The following is a 22,481-nucleotide window of genomic DNA, read 5'->3' as shown; positions in this document are numbered from 1 at the left end:
AAGCAAAATTAATTGCTCATTTATTTGTATCCCTAGAGCACGTCTGACATGTTACTAGATCTGACATGTGTGTGACAAAACTTTGCTTTTCTGACTCCCTCATTAGCTTACAAGTTCCATGAAAGCTGGGTCAATTTTGTTCCATCTTCATGTTACCAGAGTTTAGTGCAATGCCTGATACAAATGTGCCCAATAAACATGTTTTACTCCGTACTTAAGTAAAATTTTGGTCTTAAAACTAACTTTTTCAGGAGTGATGTCAGTTCCTTATCATTTGGTTTCCAAGAATATTCAGCTAGGCTACACAGGAGCACTTTAGCACAATCATAAAACACAGGATTCGGATGCAGGCTGGTCATCCATTGTCCAGGATCCACCAGCTTATGCTGGGCCCTTATGTATTTAGCCAGGCATTCCTGCCAGGGAGAAAAAGGCTTTCAAGGTCAACTGATTCCCCATCTGATCAGACAGTTCAGCTCTCTGAGGCATATGAAAATGACATTTTTTAAGATCCATATGACAAAAAAATTGTGTATCCTTCCATAATAACCTAATTAATATTTAACAAACCTCCTTAAAACAGGGATTTATGCACTGAACATAAACATAAAATAACTCCTGGAGTCCCAAAAACTTGAGCAGTAATTTATATTAATAATAGTTGTGTTCAGGGACTTCCCTGGTGCTCCAGTGGTTAAGAATGCGCCTTCCAATGCAGGGGGACGCGGGTTCGATCCCTGGTTGGGGAACTAAGATCCCACATGCTGCAGGGCAACTAAGCCTGCGCGCTGCAACTACTGAGCCCACCCGTCACAACTAGACAGAAGCCTGTGCGCGGCAAGGAAGAGCCTGCACGCCCTAATGAAAAGATCCCACGTGCTCCAACTAAGACCCGACACAGCCAAAAAAAAAAAAAAAGTTGTGTTCATCAAAAGACTCAGAAGTAAAAGTCTAAGATGAAGTCTCTGGCACAGCCATGTATGGCTTTGTGAGGGCATCAACACTAGACCTTTAAAGAAAAGAAAAAAACTCTGCAGTACAGGAAAAACAGATGCTCTGCCAAAAATGTTTTCATAATTTCTTTACTGTGTTTTATAAGAGACAAGATTTTAATGACTATGGAAAACAGTAAACAGGAAATGACTGAGAAATGACTGAGAAATACTGCTGTCCTGATTGCTATTAAATGTTAAATAAAATTAAGTTAAAACTATCTTTGTGATAATTCACAATACTGCACTACATAGAATAATAAGTACTAAAAAGATGAGTCAGTTCTTTTCAGTTACACTACCAAATTTCAAAGAACTCTTGTATTATACTTCCAAATAAAAGGTGAGTTTCTGTTTTAATCAGTGATTGCCATATTTATTACTTTCTTCCACTAAAAATAAACAATCATTCAGAGAATTGGCTCCAATGACAAGCTGACTTAGCAAAAGGAAGCAATGCCAACATTGAAATAAACACTCATGAAGATGAACCTGGTCATGCATCAACCAAAAACACATTAAGCCAAAATTTTAGGAATAGGAATTAAAAACTAGAAAGCCAAAAGTAAGTCTTACTTGCATCCTCTCCATAAAAACAAACTACCTAAATATTAAACACAAACGGCTCTTGACACTTTTTAAATTTTTAGTTTCATTCAGAAAAAAGATATCTTTTATTAAATGGAGATTTAATGAGTCATTTGTGTTTTTTTCCTAATTGAAAGGGATTTCTTTTAGAGAGCATTTTAAATGAAGCAAACGAAAAATCCTCCCAATGCGTTTTTTTCCTGCTTTTAAAAACAAGGGATATTATTGCACAATACCGGTCATAAACAGAAAAAGGACTGCTGTTTGCATTTCCATCTTACAATCACAAAATTTACTAGAGTACAGTATGGTAATAATTAAGCTATTAAAAAATAAAAACTGCCTGATCTTTCTCTATATTTCCTCAAATGCAATAGGACACCATTGGTCTGTGTTAGTGCAGTTTGTACATGTTATTGTTTCTATGTATGGAACTGCTTTAAAAAATACTTTGAAATGGCAGTAATTATAAATAAAAAATCTTTTTCTTTTATTGAGCTTTAGTATTAGCAATCTGGTTAAAGTTATCATGCAAACTCTTGACTCTCACTGCTCTCTGTCAATGAGTAACATTCAAAATATTTTGGTTTTACGGTATGTTCCAAGAAAAACAAGCCCTATAAAAACAACTAACAATATTAAAAAAAATTCCATTTTACAAAGTCAATGATGTTACCAAGGAAGAGATGCTGAGGATTCTCTTTTATAAAAGCAGGCTCAAAAGGAAGATGTGTGCATGAGTCAATTTTTTAAGGAGAAGAAAATAAAAGGAAACTTTTAAAGCTTAAAAACGATTTAAGAAAGAATATGGGCAAATATATATGTAGCATATTACTCCAAGAAAGATCTCCCAGTTTCCACAAAAATTTTAAAGAAGCTGAATTAATCTCACTCTTCTAAACTCCGTTTAAGAAATATAAACTTCTATCTAGTGTGAAATCTTTTACAAACTTTAAGAAATGCCATGTGGACTGGAATTTAAATTGATAGTTTTTTCTATCAAAAGACCATAAGATACAGAGTTTCAGTTGAGGAAGATGAAAAAGTTCTGGGGAAAAACGGTGGTGATGGTTATACAACAAAGTGAATGTGCTCAATGCCACAGAACTGTACTTAAAATGGCTAAAGGGCTTCCCCGGTGGTGCAATGGTTGAGAATCCGCCCACCAATGCAGGGGACATGGGCTCAAGTCCTGGTCCAAGAAGATCCCACAGACCGCAGAACAACTAAACCCGTGTGCCACAACTACTGAATCTGTGCTCTAGAGCCCGTGAGCCACAATTACTGAGCCCGCACACCACAACTACTGAGCCTGTGCACCACAACTACTGAAGCCCACACATCTACAGCCCATGCTCCGCAACAAGAGAAGCCACCACAATGAGAAGCCCACGCACCGCAATGAAGAGTAGCCCCTGCTCGCCACAACTAGAGAAAGCCCTCGCACAGCAACGACGACCCAACACAGCTAAAATTTTTAAATAAATAAACAAACAAATAAATAAAATGGCTAAAATGGTAAATTTTATGTTATGTATATTTTACCACAAAAAAAGAAGAAAGCATCTCTGAATATTCCAACTTAAAAAAATACCCAAAAGGGTTTATTTGAAAATAACTAGCTGTACATCTATGATTAAAAATCTTAAAAAATTGCAGAGGAAGGAACATACCCAAACTCATTCTATGAGGCCACCATCACCCTGATACCAAAACCAGACAAAGATTTCACAAAAAAAGAAAATTACAGACCAATATCACTGATGAATATAGATGCAAAAATCCTCAACAAAATACCAGCAAACAGAATCCAACAACACATTAAAAGGATCATACACCATGATCAAGTGGGATTTATCCCAGGGATGCAAGGATTCTTCAATATATGCAAATCAATCAATGTGATACTCCATATTAACAAATTGAAGAATAAAAACCATATGATCATCTCAATAGATGCAGAAAAAGCTTTTGACAAAATTCAACACCCATTTATGATAAAAACTCTCCAGAAAGTGGGCATAGAGGGAACCTACCTCAACATAATAAAGGCCATATATGACAAACCCACAGCAAACATCATTCTCAATGGTGAAAAACTGAAAGCATTTCCTCTAAGATCAGGAAAAAGACAAGGATGTCCACTCTCACCACTATTATTCAGCATAGTTTTGGAAGTCCTAGCCACAGCAATCAGAGAAGAAAAAGAAATAAAAGGAATACAAACTGGAAAAGAACAAGTAAAACTGTCACTGTTTGCAGATGACATGATACTATACATAGAGAATCCTAAAAATGCCACCAGAAAACTACTAGAGCTAATCAATGAATTTGATAAAGTTGCAGGATACAAAATTAATGCACAGAAATCTCTTGCATTCCTCTACACTAATGATGAAAAATCTGAAAGCGAAATTATGGAAACACTCCCATTTACCATTGCAATAAAAAGAATAAAATACCTAGGACTAAACCTACCTAGAGAGACAAAAGACCTGTATGCAGAAGACTATAAGACACTGATGAAAGAAATTAAAGATGATACCAACAGATGGAGAGTTATACCATGTTCTTGGATTGGAAGAATCAATTGTGAAAATGACTATACTACCCAAAGCAATCTACAGATTCAATGCATTCCTATTAAATTACCAGTGGCATTTATTACAGAGCTAGAACAAATCATCTTAAAATTTGTATGAAGACACAAAAGGCCCCAAATAGCCAAAGCAGTCTTGAGGGAAAAAAATGGAGCTGGAGGAATCAGACTCCCTGACTTCAGACTATACTACAAAGCTACAGTAATCAAGACAGTATGGTACTGGCACAAAAACAGAAACATAGATCAATGGAACAAGATAGAAAGCCCAGAGATAAACCCACACACCTGTGGTCAACTAATCTATGACAAAGAAGGCAAGGATATACAATGGAGAAGAGACAGTCTATTTAATAAGTGGTGCTGGGAAAACTGGACAGCTACATGTAAAAGAATGAAATTAGAACACTCCCTAACACCATACACAAAAATAAACTCAGAATGGATTCAAGACCTAAATGTAGGACTGGACATTATAAAACTCTTAGAGGAAAACATAGGAGGAACACTCTTTGACATAAATCACAGCAAGACCTTTTTTGATCCACCTCCTAGAGTAATGGAAATAAAAACAAAAATAAACAAATGAGACCTAATGAAACTTAAAAGCTTTTGCACAGCAAAGGAAAACATAAACAAGACAAAAAGACAACCCTCAGAATGAGAGAAAATATTCACAACCGAATCAATGGACAAAGGATTAATCTCCAAAATATATAAACAGCTCATGCAGCTCAGTATTAAAGAAACAAACAACCCAATCCAAAAATGGGCAGAAGACCTAAACAGACATTTCTCCAAAGAAGACATACAGATGGCCAAGAAGCACATGAAAAGCTGCTCAACATCACTAATTATTAGAGAAATGCAAATCAAAACTACAATGAAGTATCACCTCACACCAGTTAGAATGGGCATCATCAGAAAATCTACAAACAAATGCTGCAGAGGGTGTGGAGAAAAGGGAACCCTCTTACACTGTTGGTGGGAATGTAAATTGATACAGCCACTGTGGAGAACAGTATGGAGGTTCCTTAAAAAACTAAAAATAGAATTACCATATGATCCAGCAATACCACTACTGGGCATATACCCAGAGAAAACCATAATTCAAAAAGACATATGTACCCTAATGTTCATTGCAGCACTATTTACAATAGGCAGGTCATGGAAGCAATCTAAATGCCCATCGACAGACGAATGGATAAAGAAGATGTGGTACATATATATAATGGAATATTACTCAGCCATAGATAGGAATGAAATTGAGTCATTTCTTGAGACGTGGATGGATCTAGAGACTGTCATACAGAGTGAAGTAAGTCAGAAAGAGAAAAACAAATATCATATATTAACGCATGTATGTGGAACCTAGAAAAATGGTACAGATGAACTGGTTTGCAGGGCAGAAGTTGAGACACAGATGTAGAGAACAAACGTATGGACACCAAGGGGGGAAAAAACCGTGGTGGGGTGGGGATGGTGGTGTGCTGAATTGGGCGATTGGGATTGACATGTATACATTGATGTATATAAAATTGATGACTAATAAGAACCTGCAGTATAAACAAACAAACAAACACAAAAACTAATAGTAAACTTTCTTTGGGTTATTTGTATGGAAATATGTTAATATAAATGTTTCAGACATTACATGAAATTTCTGAAAATCTTATATGTTCTGGTATAATGTTATAAGTCATAATTCTAGTTATTACTTTAAAATGTGTATCTCAGAAATAACTAAATTTCCTTGTCAAATGCATTATTATGAACTTTCATCAAATCTTTAACCGTGGTCATTTTTAAATCTTTTGTCATTTACAGACAGTTCTGGACTCTGATGCTTTCGCAAAAATGTTCCTATAAAAGGGTTTCATCTTCAAGGAATTCATGGAAAATACTCTGACAAGTACAGGTTTCTGGTAACTGACTAAACTGCTCAACTGAATGAATAAGCATTTTCAGAACTCTAATGGAAAACTGATGAATTCATAAAAGTGCTAACAAAAGATCAAGATAAAAAAAAATTAATTACATGGGACTGAGTGAACTGATGAGGATGATTATAATTTTTGTGACTTTGTTTGAATAAAAAAAAAACAATCCCCCCCCCCAAAAAATCTTTCTATTTCTGGAAAAGTATTCTCTCCCTCAAGCTGGCAGCTTCAGGACACACGCTCACTGAGGGAAAATGAGGGACCTATGGCACATCAGTTAAAATTAACCTCAGCAAACAGTGGGGTGAAAGAAGCTGAGGCAGATCACCCCACAACTACCACGAGGCACAGATGTAGGAAGAAATCATCCCACAAAGGAAGGAGGAGGGTTCTTAACCCTGTTGTGCCTTCTGTCTGTCTGGTGAGGCTTATGGATCCCTTCTCAGAGTAATATTTCAAGATGCAAAGTATATGGAAGATTTTTAAAAAGTTATAAAAATATTTAAAAATTGTAATATAGTTATATATGTGGTTCTTCATCAATGCATTAATATACTAGATGTAGTGGTGAGTCTAGTAACTACTATCATTTAGGAGATAGTAATCTTTCAAGATATCTGCAAATGTAATGTGATAAACAATATTTCTACTGGTAACATTCCCCAGGCACTGTTAATACTACAGTGGCTGGTGGCCTCCACTCATAGATTTAGGAAATAATAAATTTCAATTGGAGTCCAGTGAAAATAACATGCAATTTTTTTCGTATCCAAGTTCACGGGCCTCCCTCTCCCCAGTTCTCCCTAATTCTAACCACAGATCGTTTAGGGGTCAGTCCATGGAGCCCTTGTACCGTTGGGGCCCAGGACAGTTGTTCAACATGTGAAACAAATAAACTCAATCCAGTAACAAATAACAAAGGAATTCTGAACATCTGAATATAATTCACAATATATTTTTAAACTTGCTAAGCACACAATGGCCATTTCTACACACTGTTTGGATGTACATTTTTGCAATGCAAAGATGCTGAAGGTGCTGCCAGATGCACAGGATGGTAGCAGCAAGCTGTCAATTTCAACAGTGCAGAAAGGATACTCTTCACTATCACCAAAGATACCAAAGAATGCCCTGAGAGAGGAAGGTGAAGTATAACCTAGTTTTCTGCAAGCTTAGTAGAGGGCAACAGAAATGCATTTTACAATTTAAAAAACCTGACACTGCAGTGGAAAAGCCCATCAACATTCTCCACCTTGGACCAGAGTGAGATACAAAGGTAAGTTTCATCTGATAAACATGCAACAGTCCTTTCTGGCAAGCTTAGTCAAAATTCACACCTTTATTCTCCCAAATGTCCACTGTAGAAAATAGCCACATAATCATTTACTTTTCTAGTTTTTACATGAATGCTTGGAATTGAACAGACATGTAAATTAACACCTTTTTCTACACTCACTTCTGGGCTATCCTGCTATAGATTATTGAACCTTCATATAAGAGTCAAGTAACTTAGAAACAGCCTCTGGTGATCTAAGAATAAAACACTATGTTTCGTTTTTAAGGCCAGCTCAGTGTAATTAAAAAAAATTTTTTTTTGACTTAAAACCACATCATTCTGAAGTGGCAGTCACATGTGCTAGAAGCAAATGATGTCGGGAAACTGCGTAACTGGTTTCAAACACAGTCCCAACTTCTGAGAGATTTGTGCCACAACACAACCCTTTTCCTTAGGAAAGAGGTGAAGACTTTTCATTTAGTTTGACCCTCTTCTATCACTTCTGGGTCATTTAAAATAGGATAAATCCATAGCTCTATTACTGCCATTATTCAGTATCGTTCTTTTGAACAAATTAGAATAAATTTTTTTTGCTTCATTATGTCTTCATAGTCTTGCCTTTAGAACACCTTATTTACCTCTCTAAATATTTAAGTTCTTCAGTTTTGCTTCACCTAGTAAAATTATTTTTCTATGAAGGTTTGTCATTATTTAACTTTTTCTTAAACTTCTAATGAAAGCTTGCAAATATTGTTAATGATTCTCATATCATTAATATCATAATTTTTCTTTAACAATTTACATTAAAATAGCATGGGGCTTCCCTGGTGGCGCAGTGGTTGAGAGTCCGCCTGCCGATGCAGGGGACACGGGTTCGTGCCCCAGTCTGGGAAGATCCCACATGCCGCGGAGCGGCTGGGCCCGTGAGCCATGGCCGCTGAGCCTGAGCGTCTGGAGCCTGTGCTCCGCAACGGGAGAGGCCACAACAGTGAGAGGCCCGCGAACCGCAAAAAAAAAAAAAAAAAAAAAAAAAGCATGATATATTAAGCAGAACTGTAATTTATCATACTAATGATAATGAGGGCTTGATTCAATGATCATTTATTTATTAAAATAAGCCTGTGATGGAAGGGCAGGGTAGAGGGTTAAAGAAAACACAAAAAAAGCCCCACACAAGTGTATAATATGTCCCAGCTCTCAAGTAACTGATAATCTTATTGGAAAGGCAAGACAGCTACATCTGAAATAATCTTCCAAACTGTAGTAAGCATTATCAATGTGCATGAAAATAAACATATACTAGCATGGATATTTACAGTAACATTAAGCCCTTTTTACAATTAATGATTCTTGCTATTATTATTACTATTACCTATTAAAAAATATAAATTAAGTTAATATTATTAATATACCAAGGCATATGATATGATAAAAACTGTAGTAGCAGCTAACGTTCATTAAGCGCCTTCCCTCTGCCACACACTTTACACAGTCCTAATCCTTCTAATACAATACTGCCAGGTATGTATTATTATCCCTATTTTTAGAGAGAATGTAAGACAGTTGCCCAACATTGCAGTTTGTAAGCAGCGAGACAGAAGTTTGAATTCAAATCTCTAATTCCCAAGCCCATGCTTCTCATCTCTGTGGGTGGAAACAGGATTTTTGGAAGGTCTGATTTCTGTAAATGTTTCCCATGCCAAAAAACAGCAGTTGAGAATCTTAAAACATTTTCTCCCACAGCAAAAAACCTCATTATTCCATCAATTACAATTCTAAAATTTTAAATCAACTTATTATAAGGTATTTTTGCTGAGAAAAGTGAAGCACATTATTTTAAATCTATCACTATAAAAAGTAGGGAGGGATTTCCCTGGTGGTCCAGTGGATAAGACTCCAACTCCCAATGCAGGGGGCCCGGGGTTCAATCCCTGGTTGGTGAATGCATGCATGCCGCAACTAAGAGTCCTCATGCCACAACTAAGAAGTCCACATAATGCAACGAAGATCCTGGTGCCACAGTTAAGACCCAGTGCGGCCAAAATAAATAAATAAAATAAGTAAATAATTATATTAAAAAAGTAGGGAGAAATATAAGTAAGGAGAAATACACTGGCACCGGTTTCGAGAAAAGGAGCTGTGGGAGCATCGTAGCTGAGAGCAGCACTTTAGTCTTTTCCATGTAAGACTTCAGGGAAAGGAGTCCTTTAAACAAAAAAGGCTGGCAGAGGTTCCATAATGAAATAACTTTGGGAAGCGTAACATATCACATACCCGTCTCAGTAATTCATGATATACATCAGACCTCCTGCTTTTTATTTATTTATTTTTAAAGTCCTTCCTTCCTTCCTTCCTTCCTTCCTTCCTTCCTTCCTTCCTCCCTCCCTCCCTCCCTTCCCTCCCTCTTCGTTGTGGTGTGCAGGCCTCTCTCTAGTTGTGGCATGTGGGGTTTCTCTCTGTAGTTGTGGCGTGCAGGCTCCAGGGCGCGTGGGTTCTGTAGTTTGTAGCAGGCAGGCTCTCTCGTTGAGGCATGCCAGCTCAGTAGTTGTGGTGCGTGCAGGCTTAGCTGCCCCGTGTCACGTGGGATCTTAGTTCCCCGACCAGGGATTTAACCCGCGTCCCCTGCATTGGAAGGCGGATTCTTTACCACTGGACCACCAGGGAAGTCCCCAGACCTCCTGCTTTTTAAAAGTCACTGTTTCCCACACTGACTTTGCCACAGAACCCTCCATTCTCTCCCAACTCCACTCCCAACACCTATTAACTCCCGTGGGTCTAGAGCAGCACAGCTGTCCAATAGAAACACCATGAGTCACAAGTGAGAGCCACACATGAGATTCAAAATGTTCTAGTAGTTAAATTTTTTTTTGGCGGTACGCAGGCCTCTTACTGCTGTGGCCTCTCCCGTTGCAGAGCACAGGCTCCGGACGCACAGGCTCAGCAGCCATGGCTCACGGGCCCAGCCGCTCCGCGGCATGTGGGATCTTCCTGGACTGGGGCACGAACCCGTGTCCCCTGCATCGGCAGGCGGACTCTCAACCACTGTGCCACCAGGGAAGCCCTAAACTTTTTAAAGTGTAATTTGTTGTAATATACAGTTGATCCTTGAACAATGTAGGTTTGAACTGCGAGGGTCCACTTATACACAGATTTTTTTTTCCCAATACATTTACAAATATATACATGTAGAACATCATGAGCAAGACTTGTATGGAAGTGGATAGCCTCTCCTTACATAGGCATAAGGTGAGTGATATTTAATACAAAATTAACAGTGCTTGTTTTCTTACTGTTTTATAACTTTGCTTTCAAAGAATTACATTACTGTGGGACTTCCCTGGTGGTCCAGTGGTTAAGTCTCCGTGCTGCCAATGCGGAGGGCGCAGGTGTGATCCCTGGTTAGGGAACTAAGATCCCACATGCCATTTTTTGGCAAGGCCAAAAAATTAAAAAAAAAAAGGAATTACATTACTGTAAAGTATGCCTCTTTCTCTCATAATCGGAGACCTGCATATCAGCCTATCATAATAGGTAAGTGGATTTTTAGAAAAATATAACAATGTTTCCAATACTGTATTATGAATATGACTGTAATACTATATGCCATAAACATTTTATAATGAATGATTCATTCATTTATTCATTTTATAATGATTCATTCATATAATGATTCATTCAGCCCACAGAGGCTGGGCTACTGTGAAGCAATCGTACAGGCCACCATAAAGCAATCATATTGCTGCTTTTTCTTTACCAGTGCATGAATCACTATATCCATACATAAATATAAATTTCTTTTTCACATTATCTTTTCATTTTTGATGTCTAGTGTTAGAGATACATGTAACATCTATAGTGTTTTGTATTATGTAAGACAATATTGATGTAGGTACTGACAAGACGATTCATCTTGTAAACAGACGTCATAAACTTAATGGTATGGATATATGCAGTATAGTACTCTAAATAATGTATTTTCTCTTCTGTATGATTTTCTTTTCTTTTCTTTTTTTTTTTTTTTGGCCTCGCTGCGTTACCTGATCAGGGATTGAACCCGAGCCCTCCGCAGTGGAAGTACAGAGTCCTAACCACTGGACCACCAGAGAATTCCCCCGTGTATGATTTTCCTAAAAACCTTTTCTTTTTTCTTGCTTACTTTTTTTGGTAAGAATTCAGTATATAATAAGTATAACACACCAAATATACGTTAATTGACTGTATGTTATCAGTGAGGCTCTGTTCAACAGTAGGCTATTATTTAAGTTTTGGGGGGATAAAAAGTTATATATGGATTTTTGACTGCATGTGCTCCTAACCGTCACATTGTTCAAGGGTCAACTGCGTTTTATTTTGTCCAGAATACCCAAAAGCTATTTTGGACAAAATTTTAAAAAAAATTTATTTAGTATTTATTTAATCATTTCAACATGTAATTGATATAAAATTAATGAGATATTTTACATCCTTTTTCTCATACAAAGTCTTCAAAATCTGGTGTGGACTTTATACTTAGAGCACATCACAACTGGCGCATTTCAGGCACTAATAGTCGTCTGTGGTTAGTGCCCCCCATACTGGACAGCTCCCATCTAGAGACTTTTATAGAACTTAGTTTAGGAAAAACACTGGCCTAGAGGCTCATTTCCCCTTGTTAGCCTGTATGGACAGCCACAAGGTGGAAATCTTTATTTAAGAACAGTTAAAGAGGTATGAATAATATTTACCCTAATTATTTACATATGGTTTCCAAGAGGTTTTGTTTGTGGGATTTTTTTATGGAAGGGGGGGATGAAGGGAAGGGAGTTGCCATAACCCTTGTTTTCACCAGATTACAACCCCCTACACACACACACACACACACACACACACACACACACACACACACACACAGATATAATTTGGAAAAGGAAAAAAGTTGAATATTAAGTATCAGTTCCAAAGATAACCCTAGTCTAGCCATTGGACTGAAATAATCCTAATCGTCTAAGAAGCAAAGTTAATTTCACATGCTTCTTACATATTTAAAGACTTTAATATATATTTTTAAAAATAAGTTTCTTCTATAGCACAGGGAACTCTATTCAATATTCTGTGATAAAGAATATGAAAAAGAATATATATATGTATAACCGAATCACTTTGCTGTACAGCAGAAATTAACAATATTGTAAATCAACTATACTTGAATAAAATAAATTTTTAAAATAAGTTATTTCTTCATGTTTGTGTAAAATGATCTTAAATACACGAGAAAAAGATCCAATAGTAAATTATTTGAGGAAAAAGCAAACAATCTGCTAAAAAGAAACTAAAACTGATGCTGAGAGCTCCTGAACCAGGTACTCCCACATAAGCCTCACAGCTGACAAACAGACCCACTTTTACAAACAGGGAACTTGCTGTAGGCTCTCAATCACCTGGGAGCTTGTTAAAAATCCAAATTCTCAGGCCCGCCCCAGACCTACTGGACCAGGAACTCAGGGGGTGTTAAACAAGCCATCCAGGTAATCCTGATGCACACTCATGTTTGAGAACCACTACATCAACACAGAACTAGTATTTAAACCCAATCTGTCTAACTCCAAAAGCTATATAATTTTTAGAAGTTTTTTGGGGCCTTTCATGGAGAGGGGGCTGAGAATTTTTGTGTGTATGTGTGGTAAAATACACATAACATAAAATTCATCATCTTAACCATTTTTAACTGTACAGTTCAGTGGTATTAAGTACCCTCACACTGTTGTGCAACCATCGCCACCATCCATCTCCAGAAGTCTTTTCATCTTGCAAAACTGAAACTCTGTACCCATTATATGCTAACTCTCCCTTTCCCCTCCCCCCAGCGCTTGGCAACCACCATTCTACTTTCTGTCCCTATGAGTTTGACTACTGTAGGTAACTCATATAAGTGGAACCCAGTTTCACCCAACAGCCTCAACGGCAGAAAGTTTGGAAAGTAGAGAAATGCATAAAGAAGAAAATGGAGATCACTTATGATTCCACTGCCTATAGCAGTAACTGCTGTGGACTGAATTGTGTCCCCCACAAAACTCATGTTGAAACCCTAAGCGCTAATGTGACTGGATTTAGAGACAGGGTCTCTAGGAAATAATTAAGGTTAGATGAGTTCACAAGGGTAGAGCCCTAATCCAATAGGGCTGGCGATCTTATAAGAAGAGGAAGAGTGTCCAGAGCTCCTGTGAGGACAGCAAGAAGGTGGCAATCTGCAAACCAGGAAAAGGGCCTTCCCCAGCCAGCGAACTACCTGGCACCCCAATCTTGGACTGCCCAGCCTCCAGAACTGTGAGAAAATAAGTTTCTGCTGTTTAAACCACCCAGTCTATGGTACAGTTGACCCTTGAACAGCTCAAGGGTTGGAGCTCTGACCATCTGTGCAGTCGAAAATCCACATATAACTTTATAGTCAGTTCTCTACATAGGCAGTTACTCTGCATCTGCAGACTCAGTCAACTGTGGATCATGAGTACTGTAGTAGGTATTCCGTGAAAAAAAAAAATCCGTGCATAAGTGGACCCATGCAGTTCAAACCCATGTTGTTCAAGGGTCATCTGTATTCTGTTATGCCAGCCTGAGCTAATACTTTGGAACATACTTTTTCAATCTTTTTCTTTAGTATATTTTTATTTTTAAAGTATGTTTTATATTTAAACGAAATCAAAGCCCATATGCCTTTTTTCACTTTCCCAGCATTTTCTAAACCTCCATTCTGCAGACCAGTGATCAGCAGGACACTGATTTTTGGAAAGTGGGTTTTAGAGTGACATCAGGCTTCTACTGCTAAATTTCTCAGTCTTTTCTATACTAAGCTGAGAATGTCAAGATGGGAATTTGTTATATTTGATCTCTAAGTGTTTGAGGGGAGAGCTCTGTATTACATCCCCTGCTGTTCTGATAAAAGTATACCACTGGACAACTAACAGGAATTTCAAGGGGCATTGCCTAGTCTTGGAAAGCAATACTGACTGACAGAAATAATTCACTTAAGACAAAAAGTCAATTTCATTTTCTAAAGGAGCCATTCACTCATTCATTCACTATTAGCAAACTAGTCTAATTAAACACTGCTTTAACATTTTTTTATAACAATAATTTTAAAAAGTAGTGATGGTTAAGCTCCAAATTAGTGAGGCACTGTTAACTCTTTGTATGCATGGTCTCACTTAATCCTGGCAAACTTCCTCTGCAAATCCTCAAGCCAGAGAAACTAAGGCACATGCCCCCAGAGAGGTTACATAATTTACTGGAGACAGCACAGGAAGGAAAAGAGCCAGGATTGGAACACAGATCTGTCTCGTTCCAAGGCTATTATTAACTACAATGCTTCTTTCTCTCTTAGTCAAATAACTGCCTTGCTTGAAAAACTTTATGATTTTTTTGTACGTAAAGAAAAATTCAAATACTTTGGCCTTGCATTGAGTGCATTTCACAAACTGTTATCCCAATGTCCCATCCCAGCCTTCCTTCTTTTCTCTCTCGTCTTTGAGAAACTTCTCACTTCATCCAACGAAGATTCCCCACTGTCTTGCCCCTCTTATATACTTCTCACTTAATTTCTTTCTTTCCCACCTAAATTCCTCTGCTTTGCCGTCTTCTCCTGGTCAACAAATTCCTTAGGTTCCAGTTCAAATTTAATTTTTTATATGTAACCCTTCATTGCTCATTCTCTCACGCCCCACATCCCATCCATCAAGAAATCCCATCGGCTATACCTTCAAAACAGATCCAGAATCCAACCACACACCACCTCCACTGCTACCTCCCTAGTCCAAGCCATCATCACCTCTCACCTGGCCTCTCTGCTCTCCCTCTTTTACCCCCTGCATCTATTCTCACCCCAACCTCCTGAGCAATACCTTTAAAACATAAATCAAAACCCTCCAATGAATCCCCATTTTTCTCATGGTAAAAACCAAACTCCTTTTCTATGTTCAATTGTGAATAACCATTGAGTAAACAATGGCCCCCACCCCCACCCCCAAACCTCTCTGACTTCTTTCAGATTCTAGCCCTTGCTGACTTCCCAGGCCTAGAACTCACCAGGCATGCTCATGCCTCAGGCCCTTTGCACTGGCTGCTCTCTGCCTGGAATGCCATTCTTTAAGATAAGGCTCACTCCTTACTTCTTTCAACTCTCTGCCCCGAGAATCATGACCTACCAGTGACCACCTTCCCATCCCCGCAGCATTCCACATCTTCCTTGTCTTGCTTTATTTTTCTCCCTATAACTTACAAGTTTACCTAGGTATGCTGTCTGTCTTCTCATGAGAGTCGTGCTCATTGAGGCATCTTGGAGCCTAGAATGGCACCTGGCACATATTAGGTACTCAATAATATTTGCTGAATGAGTGAATGGATGGACGCGCTCACACACTTCGGTCCAAGGCTCTCTCTCCTTTGCTCTCTCATTTGGCACTTATCACATGCTGCTGTGTACTTTTCTGCATGTACTTATTATCCACCCACCTAGATCACATGTTCCTGTACCCTCCAAGTGCCCTGTACAAAATTAGCAATTAATAAATATTTGATGATCAATTATCAGTGCAGTGCCTTTTTCTTTCCAAATAGTTACAGTAATAACTTTTCAAAACATGACTTTCCATTTAGAAAAGAAACATTCTGGAAAGGAAGAAAAACACCAGAATATTTTAATTTATTTATTTATTTTTGGCTGTACCACGTGGCTTATGGGATTTTAGTTCCCCAAACAGGAATTGAACCCAGGCCCTCGGCAGTGAGAGCACCCAGTCCTAACCTCTGGACTGCCAGAAAATTTCCAGAATATTTTTAACTTTAAATTAATCTTAAGGCTTCCCTGGTGGCGCAGTGGTTAAGAGTCCGCTTGCCGATGCAGGGGACACGGGTTCGTGCCCCGGTCCAGGAAGATCCCACATGCCGCGGAGCGGCTGGGCCCCTGAGCCATGGCCGCTGAGCCTGCGCGTCCGGAGCCTGTGCTCCGCAATGGGAGAGGCCACAACAGTGAGAGGCCAGCGTACCGCAAAAAAAAAAAAAAAAAAAAAAAAAAAAAATCTTAAAAGGGTGGAAAATATTTTAAAGATACATACATACAACGCATATACATATACCAAATCCATGTCATGTTCTGAAAATAAATTATTTGCTTTGTGCCTTTCATGTATATTATATCCTGAAGACATACTTGAGAGTCAAGCTCAAGGTAACATTTGGATAGTAAGGTAATTTGGAACATAGAACATATTTTAAATAATGAGTTGAGAATTTATGTAATGTGTGACAAAAATAAAAGGTTAATGTCAAATAGGTTTTATGTCACATTTTTTGACACAATATCAGTTTTAGTTGGGGAGCTAATTGTAATGAAAATGTGTTCTATAAACAATTTAAGTTTACATGTATGTATAGAACTAAAGTATTCGTTTACATGAAGACTTTAACACATCTCTCTATATTGTTCATTTTGTGCTGCATATCCAATGTGCACATTTCTGAAAAACAGTTTAGACAACTTTTTAACATTAGATGCAGATCTTTTCAGTCATCTTGACTATAGCACATGCACTATTCTCTTTATGAGTATTGGTGGGGAAGACATGTAAACAGACCCCTGCAAGACTTATGGTGATTTCTTAATTGATTATTTATCTCATTTAACCTTAGAACCTTAACATGCCAGTGCAAATGAAAAAAGAATGTACAGTAATAATATGGTACTCATAAAATATATTAAAAAGATAAGGAAATCTTCTCTGGTATGCACAGGTTTTCACATGGCACAATGTCCATTTTACATTTCTAGGTAAGTTAAGGCCCTCTCCACTCCTCTTTTTCAAACACAGTTCCCCAAATTTCATTTTTCTTTGATTATTCTCTTTGGACATTTACTTTCAGATTGTTTTACCTACGTAATATATGCTGTAACAGAAAATAATTCTAAGTATACATGTGACATAAAAATCAGACTAATCAAGAGAAACAAGTAAAATAGTTTTAAAACTTTGGGGAAAAAAAACCCCAACAAAGCTAGAGGAGCAAAGAATTAGGGCAGTAGCTGGAGGGAGAAGTGAGCTCAAAAAAAAAGAAATCAGTTATTCTTTACCTTGTAAATTAGACCAGTAAAGTGAAAAAAAAAAAACTAAAATAAATAAATAAGCAAGCAAGCGATCTTGAGGTTTATGGATAGAGGTAGCTCCAAACATCTCTAGGTGTAAATCTACATCTTTTAAGTATGATCACACCTAGAGAAAAGGGGCTGGACTCTCATGATCTTTCCAATCCTGATTCTCACAGATCTGGAGAATCAGAATACAAATAGGTCAGTTTATTCTTACTTCCTATTCCTAAATATATTTCTTTGCACTTCTAGGAAGTATCAGAGTTAAAAAATCTAAATGTAGCAGCATTCATTTTTATTTTAAATCCTAGGAGAAATACTTCCAAGTTAAAACCACACAATCGAAAACTTTTACTCTCGGTAATCAGGAGAAAATAATCTGATTTTTTTTGTGTGTGTGGATAACAGTCTCTACACATGGAATGAGTTATTTCTAAATCTGAAGACATTTCTCCACATTAAAAAAAAATCTATTATTCTACTTCCCAGGTTAGGTCCAGTTTAAAAAACTAAACTTTGCTCTAGAAAACTTTCTTTGACAGTAATTTAAATTTTGTATGTAATACCTTTGTTTGGCAAACACAGATATAAAGATTTTAAATTTAATCTCTCAATATGGCATCCAGGTTTCTCCAGCTCTACTACTTATTGAGAAATGACTACTGAAAATAATTATAAACTATCCTAAGTTATTTTATATTCATAAAACTTTCGTGTATATTACACCAAAGCTAAACATTCAACAACTATGGCATTTTTTTTTTTTTTAATTCAGGGGAAATGCTTAGGGCTTTAAAAATTATTGCTAAAAATCAAATGATGGGGCTTTCCTGGTGGCACAGTGGTTGAGAGTCCGCCTGCCGATGCAGGGGACACAGTTTCGTGCCCCGGTCTGGGAAGATCCCACATGACACGGAGCGGCTGGGCCTGTGAGCCATGGCTGCTGAGCCTGCGCGTCCGGAGCCTGTGCTCCACAACGGGAGAGGCCACAACAGTGAGGGGCCCGCGTACCTCAAAAAAAAAAAAAAAAAAAAAAGAAATCAACTGATGGTTGTGGCCCTAACACTGTAAAATATTATTCGAAGGAGAGCTGAATACCAACTCTACAATAAAAACCAAGAAATCGGATAAATAAACTGATTATCTTTTTTAAAAAATTACAATAAAAATCTGAAATCACTGCAAGCAACTGTTAGAGATGGGTGATTTTAATACATACAACAGCAGTCTTAACATTCCTTAGTTATGTTCAAAATATTTAGTCTACATAACAAATTTTGAAAGTCTCTCCCATATGACATTTACCACAAGATTCTGAAATTTTTCATCTCCCCAAATTAGGCTTACCACTAGTAATAGTGAGAGGGCTGGTTCTCACTGGGAAAGAAGGAAAATTCAGGTTAGCTCTGGCAGCCTTGCATGAACTCATGCACTACCTCAGACTGTTCAGGGACCAACTTAACGATCAAGAGCTGTAGGTCAGCCCCAGTGAACTAAAAAATCCACAGTAAGAATGTTTCATCATCTTTTATTACTGTTGTCCATCAGGGCTCAGCTTTCTCATAGGGTCAAAAAGAAAAGGAAAAAATCCTTCTGACACGTTATTTTACTGGCCTTATATTCAACCTACAGTATGGCCTCTTTAAAAGAATGTTTCCTTAAAGCGAATCACACTTTGTACGTTTTAAATCCAAATCTGTACTTTGATTACACTGACAACATTCCAAGCAAGGGAACAACTTGAGCTGTACCATATCATGTTTAATTAAGGTTCTAAGTGTTCTTTTTTCCAATTAGGATTTTTGCTAAGTGAAAGATATGATTCATAATCCCTGATTGCTCCCAAGTATAGAGCTTGGGAGCAATACTATGCATGTCTGACTCACCATACTATGCAAATAAAAAACTGAATTATCTGCAGAAGGAGCAGAATAACTGCTCTGACCTAAAATTTGACTATCGACATAAGATTCTGGGTTAAGATTCTGGGTTTTTTGATCACCACTTTTATTTATCAATAAAACACTACTTTTCCCTATTCGTCCTATTGAAACAAAGGTCATCCAATTTTAATTTTAAAACCTCAAAATGTTTAACTAGTAGGCAGTCATTTGTAGATAAAATCTTACACATGGGCTTAATACTAAGGGCAAAATGTATCGTGCATGGACATGCAGTATATATTCAAATCCCAGCTCTACCGCTTAGTAATGTAACCTTGGGCAAGTTATTTATCATTTCTAAACCTCAGTTTCATTATCTAGAAAATGGAACAAACCTACCTACAGGGTGTTGTCAGAATTTAATACTACTAAACACCCGTCAGGGCTCGAAATAATGTTAAGGTTTAACAATATTCTTTCTCCTTTCCCCCATTTTCTTTCTTGTGAAAATGTTACAGTCACAGGTTGGGACACCTGTGACACATGTTTAATTTCTGATGCTACAAGGAAGCACCCTGGATTTCAGATGAACTGAAATAAGTCTTTCCTAGAAAGGCAATACCGTTCATACCTCATTCCCTCACATTTAGGATTTTTATTTCAGGTAATATGAATGTTCAATGTGTTTGCAAGATAAGCCAAAGAACCCACAAAAACAGAAAATGTTCAATTTTCCAACTTTATTAAAAAGAAATTTATAATTAAATAACAACTATATAAAGTTGATTAGGATTACAGGGAAGGGGAACCTGGGTTTCAGATCTGGTACAGTGAGGTCTCAGGATCTTTTCCTGAGCGGAAGCACATATGAGGTAAGGGGGAAAAAAAGATCAAGCTGCCTCTCCCCAAGACCTCTTTCTTCCACGTTCCCAAACTGGGTATGTTGCCAGCCCTGAGCACTTGTGAACTGCACTACACGTGGGCAAGCCACCCCAGCAGAGCCGCCTCCTGGGCCCATCTCCATTCAGCGAGGTACCACTTACAAGGTTTCCCTTTTAGGGCTTTCAAGTCCACACCTCCTTCCTTCTCTGTCAGCTCTCCCACTTCACATTCATTTAACATCCACCCCCCCACCCCCCCGCTTTCTGCCAGCCCCCTCACCCACTGTATTTACCACTTCTACCCTAGAACATTATTGATCACGAGAGAACCATGCCATGCAGATGGAACTGGTATGTTGCTTAATTCATGTTGCCTCACTGCAGCTAAGTACCATTCCTTTCATCCACCTTCCCCACATCTGACACATTCCACAAATTTACTCCCCTCAAACTCAAAACCTTTTGCCTCTGCCCCTGACAAATGACCTTGCTATCTTCCCAGGAAAGATATCTTCCCAGGAAAGATGTTTTTTTGCAGTACGCGGGTCTCTCTCCGCTGTGGCCTCTCCCGCCGCGGAGCACAGGCTCTGGACGCGCAGGCTCAGTGGCCATGGCCCACGGGCCCAGCCGCTCCGCGGCACGTGGGATCCTCTCGGACCGGGGCACGAACCCGAGTCCCCTGCATCGGCAGGCGGACTCTCAACCACTGCGCCACCAGGGAAGCCCCAAATCTCTATTTTGAATCCTATCATCTACCCTGCTCTCCTCTTCTCTAATTTTACTTTACTGTTACTTATTCTGTAGGCCATTTGGGGAACAGAGGAACCTTATGAAAAGAATGACAGCAGTCTGAGGAAAGAATAGAGAAAGGGAGGTTAGGGAGAGTGCTACAAAGTTCCACTTGGTATTATCTGAATTTAAAAAAAAATGACTTTCCCTGTTTCGCTCCCTTTAATCTGATTTTCCTCTTACCCACAGAGATCACAATGTACTATAAGGCCTTGCTGATTTCTACCTATCTCAAAAATGTTTTTTTCTTTGGTTCCCACCATTCTACTCTAACCTGGGTTGTCTAAGTATTTAGCCAGAAAATGGTTACTAAGTGCCCAGCTTGTTTTAAATGCTATGCTAAAGGCTTAGAATAAGTGCGGGAACAGGGAAACATAAGATTTCATGGTCCTACGCCAGAACCTCTGTGTCTACAGGTGACTGTTATGCCTACTCAAGTTTGGGACCATGATAAGAGGGGATACTGTCTCTTTAGCCTCAATAATTTGAGATATGCTTTCTAAGCCTTTCTTCCATAGAAAACATAGTACTTTGCAAATAGTCCAAGGCAGTGTGCAAGTAACATCTGTACCTGCCACAAACCTTTAAATGTTAATTCTTTTTCTTTCTTTTTTCTGGCCGTGCCATGTGGCTTGTGGGATGTTAGTTCACCGACCAGGGATTGAACCCGGGCCCTCCTCAGCGAGAGCACAGAGTCCTAACCACTGCTCTGCCAGGCAACTCCCGAATGCATTTTTTTAAATTGTGGTAAAACATACATAAGATTCACCATTTAAGTGTACAGTTCATTAGCTTTAAGTACATTCACATTGTTGTACAACTGTTGTCACTATCCAGCTCCAGAACTTTTTCATCATCCCTGGCTGAAATTTTCTACCCATTAAGTCACTTTTTATTAACCAAAACTGATTTTCATGGTTAAATTCTTCGCCCCCCACCCTCATTATCCTCTCTTGCTTTCCTACCCAAATAACATCTCAAGGTTCATCACTAATCACACCCTTGCAACCACCCTCAATTCCCTAGCTCCTCTCTTCCTATCACACCTGGGGGGCCAAACGCCAATCTTGGTTGAACTGATCACCTGGCTGCTTTTGCTTCCCTTGTTATAGCTGAACGTTGGTGGCAGAAAACCACACAACTAACTGGGTCGATTGGTTTCACCTTAAATTCAGACCTACCCCCTACCTCCAGCCACTCAATAATGCCCAGCCACCCTATCTGGTGTCTCAGTGAGTTCACTTCCTGCTGTCCAAGGTGAGGTGTCCTCCTCATCTCAAACCATCCACACCCTTTCCTCCTTTACTTTAGGTTGCTGGCCCTGCCTCAGACTTCACTGAGAAAACAGAAGCCACCAGAACAGAAAGCCCTATATTCTATCTCCAATTCCTAAACCTCCTTGCACTTGTGCCAATTTTT

General features: G+C 38.5%; 1 protein-coding gene across 9 annotated transcripts in view; it reads right to left on the bottom strand.

The window, feature by feature from the left end:
* Positions 1 to 22,481, bottom strand: part of BICRAL (BICRA like chromatin remodeling complex associated protein) — a 108,222-nt gene that overhangs the window by 56,725 nt on the left and 29,016 nt on the right. Inside the window, exon 1 of one of the 9 annotated variants that reach the window (XM_049716114.1) lies at positions 244 to 3,323. The exons of the other annotated variants lie outside the window; for them this stretch is intronic. The gene's annotated coding sequence lies outside the window, so the exon portion shown is untranslated. Of the gene's footprint in view, positions 1 to 243; positions 3,324 to 22,481 lie in introns of those variants that run through there. 9 annotated transcript variants of the gene reach the window in all.

Source organism: Orcinus orca, chromosome 10 (genome assembly GCF_937001465.1).
Source record: "Orcinus orca chromosome 10, mOrcOrc1.1, whole genome shotgun sequence".
Taxonomy (NCBI): Eukaryota; Metazoa; Chordata; class Mammalia; order Artiodactyla; family Delphinidae; genus Orcinus; species Orcinus orca.
The sequence above is the reverse complement of the archived record's forward strand: the minus strand, read 5'-3'. Positions and strand labels throughout refer to the sequence as shown.